The following is a 6,131-nucleotide window of genomic DNA, read 5'->3' as shown; positions in this document are numbered from 1 at the left end:
AGTTATATATATTTGTTCAGCTTTATCCTATCATGCATTCTCAGTACCTTTCCAGTACTGACACATACTCTACGCTACATCTTCTCGGGATGTAAGTACATGTCCTCAGCATTCGGATCATGCGGAGATCGGTTCCCGATCCGTATTCCCTAAACATAAAACACTAAACCCTAAATGACCCAAAAAAAAAACTAGGAGACCTTAAATGTTAAACTCAAACCCTAAGAAACCTAAACCCTAAACCTTATAGGGATAAACCCCCAATCCTAATCCTTATGAAACTCTAAGAAGCCCTAAATCCTAAGGAAAAAAAAACACTAAAAACCTTTAAAACTCTAAAACTAAAAATCCTGAAAACAAACCTTACAAACCCTAAAAAAATTCCATAATCTAAAATCCTAAGTCCTAAGCCCTTAGAACTCCTAAACCATAAAAATATTAATGCTACTAAAAAATCCTTAAAAATCCTAAGTAAAAAAAAACTCTTTAAACCTAAAAAAATCCAAGAAAAACTTAAGCTCTAAACCCTAACCTAAAAACCTTTACCCAAATACCTAAACTCTTATTAATCATGTTCAGATTATACCATTGTTCAGTATGCTCTATTCAGTTATATATATTTGTTCAGCTTTATCCTATCATGCATGCTCAGTACCTTTCAAGTACTGACACATACTCTACGCTACATCTTCTCGGGATGTAAGTACATGTCCTCAGCATTCGGATCATGCGGAGATCGGTTCCCGATCCGTATTCAGCAATATCAGTGGCGAGTCCTTGTTCTTCAAGGACGATTGACATGTTTTATATTATGTCTTTCATTTTATTTTCAGTTTTGCTAGAGTTAGTTGGGGGCATGTCCCAGTATCTCTAGTAAGTTAGAGGCTTTTATTCAGACATTGTTTCTGTCACTCCCCGAGGTTACACCCGTGACGTAACGCGGGACCTAGGATCACGAGTAACCCCAAGCTAACCTTGAGTTGGTATATCATAAGCATATTAGATCAACATCTTAAAAAACCTTTACAAGCCTAAACGTAAGAAATTTGAAACCCCTAAGAAACACTAAACCCTCAACTCTAGGGAAACCCCAAGACTAATGAAACAGCAACAAACCCTAAACCCTAAGAAATCCTAAACACTAAAAACACCTTTAAAAACACTAAATCTAAAAATCCCTTAAATCCCCTAACCCCTAAAAAACCCTAAATCTAAAATCCTAAGCCCTAATCTCAAAGAAATCCTAATCCATAAGAAACCCTAAACCGTAGAAAATTATAAAAATCTTGAAAAACCCTTTTAAAATCCTAAACCAAACAAAATCTCTAAACCTAAAAAATACTACAAATACTTAATCCCTAAGCCTTAAACCTTAAAAACACTCAAATAAAAAACTTAGACAGTCAAACCCTAAATCCTAAGGAACCCTAAATGCTCAACTCTATACCCAAAGAAACCCTAAACCTTAGGGCTAAACCCTAAGAATCTACCTTAAGAAATAAAAAAAACTCGAAAAAACATTTAGAACCCCTAAACCCTAAACTTTAAAAAACCCTAAGCTCTACGAACCCCTTAATCGTAAAAAACCATGAATATCCTAAACACCCTTTAAAACCCTAAAACTAAAAATTCCTCTAAACCTAACAAAACCCTAGAAAATCGTAAGCCCAAACCCCTAAATCCTAAAAACCCTTTAAAAAACCAAACCCTAAGAAATCATAAACGCTAAATCCTATACCGTAAGAAACTATAAATCCTTAAGTCTAAACCATAGGGATAAACCCTAAACCTCAAACCATATGAAACACTAAGAAATCCTAAACCCTAAAATCCATTAAAACCCCTAATTCTATAATACTCGGGGGGAAAAATAAATCCCTTTAAAACCCTAAGCCTTAAAAAAATCTTATGCCCTAAATCCTACGTAACCCTAAATCTTAAGAAATCCAAATTACTTAAAAAACCCTAATAAAACCCTAAAACATTTGAAAACCCTAATCAATAAAAATAATAAACCTAAAAAAACCGTAAAACCCTAAAAAAAACTCTTAACCTAAAACCCGAAACCCTAAACTTTAAACCCTTTACCTTAGGGCCTAAACCCTAAAGATTTGGCATTAACCCTAAACATAAAGAAACCTTTAAAAACCCTAAAAACCTTTTATAACTCTAAACCTAAGAACCATTAAGAAATCATAAGCATAAACCCTTAAAAAACTCAAAAAAATAATCTTCAAACCTAAAACCCTAATCCCTAAACTCTAAACCAGGAAACCCTATCATACTCTAAGAAACACTAAACCTTAAACCCTTATAAACCCTAGTACCTTAAAACCTAAGATCCTAAACCCTAAGAAACCCTAATACCCTTAACCCTATGAAACCTTAAAAACTTTTAAAAACTCTAAACCTATATTCTCTAACAAACAAAAAAAACCCCTTTTAAAACCCATAAAAACCTTAAACCTAAAACACAGTAATCCCTACACCATAATTTATCCTAAAATCATTTTAAAAAAATCCTAAACCCTATGAAACCCTCAACCCTAAAAATCACTAAGAAAACCTAAACCCTAAAAATCACTAAGAAAACCAAAACCTTTAAAAAACACTTTAAAACTCCTAAACCTAAGGAACCCACAATCCCAAACTTTAAACCCTGAATCCTTTACCCTCAGAAACCCTAAATCGTAAACCAAACACCCAAACTCTAAGAAAACCCCAAACCCTAAACCCAAAAAACACTAAGAAAAACCTAAACCCTAAAAAACAACACAAAAAACTTTAAAAACTCTAAACCTTAAAAACCTCTAAAAAATCTTAAACCTAACCAACATAAACCCTAATTCCTAGAAAAACCCTAAACCTAAAACACTAAACCCTAAATGACCCCAAAAAAAAAACTAGGAGACCTTAAATGCTAAACTCAAACCCTAAGAAACCTAAACCCTAAATCTTAGGGATAAACCCCCAATCCTAATCCTTATGAAACTCTAAGAAGCCCTAAATCCTAAGAAAAACAAAACACTAATAACCTTTAATACTCTAAAACTAAAAATCCCAAAAACAAACCTTACAAACCCTAAAAAAATTCCATAATCTAAAACCCTAAGTCCTAAGCCCTTAAAACTCCTAAACCGTAAAAACATTATTTATCCTAAAAAATCCTTAAGAATCCCAAGTCGAAAAGAAACTCTTAACCTTAAAAAATCCAAGAAAAACTTAAGCTCTAATTCCTAACTTAAAAACTTTTACCCAAATACCTAAACTCTTATTAATCATGTTCAGATTATACCGTTGTTCAATATGCTCTATTCAGTTATATATATTTGTTCAGCTTTATCCTATCATGCATTCTCAGTACCTTTCAAGTACTGACACATACTCTACGCTACATCTTCTCGGGATGTAGGTACAGGTCCTCGGCATTCGGATCATGCGGAGATCAATTCTCGATCCGTATTCAGCAATATCAGTGGTGAGTCCTCGTTCTTCGAGGACGAATGACATGTTTTATATTATGTCTTTCATTTTATTTTCAGTTTTGCTAGAGTCAGTTGGGGGCATGTCCCAGTATCTCGAGTAAGTTAGAGGCTTTTATTAAGACATTATTTTTTTCACTCCCCGAGGTTACTCCCGTGACGTAACGCGGGACCTAGGATCACTAGTAACCCCAAGCTAACCTTGAGTTGGCATATCATAAACATATTAGATCAACACCTTAAAAAACCTTTACAAGCCTAAACCTAAGAAATTTGTAACCCCTAAGAAACCCTAAATCATAAACCCTAAGAAAACTAAACCCTCAGCCTTAGGGAAACCCCAAGACTTATGAAACACCAACAAACCCTAAGAAATCCTAAACCCTAAAAACACCTTTAAAAACACTAAACCTAAAAAATCCCTTAAATCCCCTAACCCCTAAAAAACCTTAAATCTAAAATCCTAACCCTAAACTCAAAGAAATCCTAATCCCTAAGAACCTCTAAATCGTAGAAAATTATAAAAATCTTGAAAAACCCTTTTAAAATCCTAAACAGATAAAAAACTCTAAACCCAAAAAATACTACAAAAACTTAATCCCTAAGCCTTAAACCTTAAAAACCCTTAGATAAAAAACTTAAACCTTCAACCCTAAATCCGAAGAAACCCTAAATGCTCAACTCTATACCCAATGAAACCCGAAACCTTAGGGCTAAACCCTAAGAGTCTACCTTAAGAAATAATAAAAACCCTAAAAAACATTTAACACCCCTAAACCCTAAACTTTTAAAAACCCTAAGCTCTACGAATCCCTTAATCGTAAAAAAACTATAAATATCCTAAACACCTTTTAAAACCCTAAACCTCATAAAACCCTAGAAAATCTTAAGCCCAAAACCATAAATCCTAAAAACCCTTTAAAAAACCAAACCCTAAGAAATCATAAACGCTAAATCCTATACCCTAAGAAACTCTAAATCCTTAACTCTAAACCATAGGGAAAAACCTTAAACCTCAAACCATATGAAACACTAAGAAATCCTAAACCCTAAGAAAACCTAAATCCTAAATTTCATTAAAACCCTTAATACTATAATACTCGGGGGAAAAAATAAATACCTTTAAAACCCTAAGCCTTAAAAAAATCCTATGCCCTAAATCCTACGTAACCCTAAATCTAAAGAAATCCAAATTCTTAAAAACCCTAATAAACCCTAAAACATTTAAAAACCCTAATCATAAAAATAATAAACCTAAAAAAAACCATAAACCCTAAAAAAAACTCTTAGCCTAAAACCCGAAACCCTAAACCTTAAACCCTATACCTTAGGTCCTAAACTTTAAACCTTTGGCCTTAACCCTAAACATAAAGAAACCCTTAAAACCTTTTAAAACTCTAAACCTAAAAACCCTTAAGACATCATAAGCATAAACCCTTAAAAAACTCAAAAAAAATAATTTAAAACCGAAAACCCTAATCCCTAAACTCTAAACCAGGAAAACCTGTCATACTCTAAGAAACACTAAACCCTAAGAAACTCTAAACCTTAAACCCTTATAAACCCTAATACCTTAAAACCTAAGATCCTAAACCCTAAACCCTAAGAAACCTTATACCTAAGAAACCCTAATACCCTAAACACTATGAAACCTTAAACACCTTTAAAAACTCTAAACCTATATTCTCTACCCAAAAAAAAACCCCTTTTAAAACACCTAAACACCTTAAACCTAAAACAAAGTAAGCCCTACACCATAATTTACCCTAAAATCATTTTAAAAGAATCCAAAACCCTAAAAATCTCCTTTAAAAACACTAAACCTAAAAACTCCCTTAAATCCCCTAACCCCTAAAAATCACTAAGAAAGCCTAAGCCCTAAAAATCACTAAGAAAACCAAAACCTTAAAAAAACACTTTAAAACTCCTAAACCTAAGGAACCCACAATCCCCAAACTTTAAACCCCTGAATCCTTTACTCTAACAAACCCTAAATCGTAAGCCAAAAACCCAAACTCTAATAAAACCCCAAACCCTAATCCCAAAAAAATAATAAGAAAAACCTAAACCCTAAAAAACAACACAAAAAACTTTAAAAACTACTAAACCTTAAAATCCTCTAAAAAATCTTAAACCTAACAAACATAAACCCTAAACCCTAGAAAAGCCCTAAACCTAAAACACTAAACCCTAAATGACCCAAAAAAAAAACTAGGAGACCCCTTAAATGTTAGACTCAAACCCTAAGAAACCTAAACCCTAAATCTTAGGGGATAAACCCCCCAATCCTAATCCTTATGAAAACTCTAAGAAGCCCCTAAATCCTAAGAAAAACAAAACGCTAAAAACCTTTAAAACTCTAAAACTAGAAATACCGAAAACAAACCTTACAAACTCTAAAAAAATTCCATAATCTAAAACCCTAAGTCCTAAGCCCTTAGAACTCCCAAACCGTAAAAATATTAATGATCCTAAAAAATCCTTAAAAATCCTAAGTCGAAAAAAACTCTGAACTTAAAAAAATCCAAGAAAAACTTAAGCTCTAAACCCTAACCTAAAAACCTTTACCCAAATACCTAAACTCTTATTAATCATGTTCAGATTATACCGTTGTTCAATATGCTCTATTCAGTTATATATATTTGTTCA

This window comes from Solanum tuberosum, unplaced genomic scaffold, assembly GCF_000226075.1.
Source record: "Solanum tuberosum cultivar DM 1-3 516 R44 unplaced genomic scaffold, SolTub_3.0 scf00362, whole genome shotgun sequence".
NCBI classification, from domain to species: domain Eukaryota; kingdom Viridiplantae; phylum Streptophyta; class Magnoliopsida; order Solanales; family Solanaceae; genus Solanum; species Solanum tuberosum.
Note: the sequence above shows the minus strand (reverse complement) of the source record.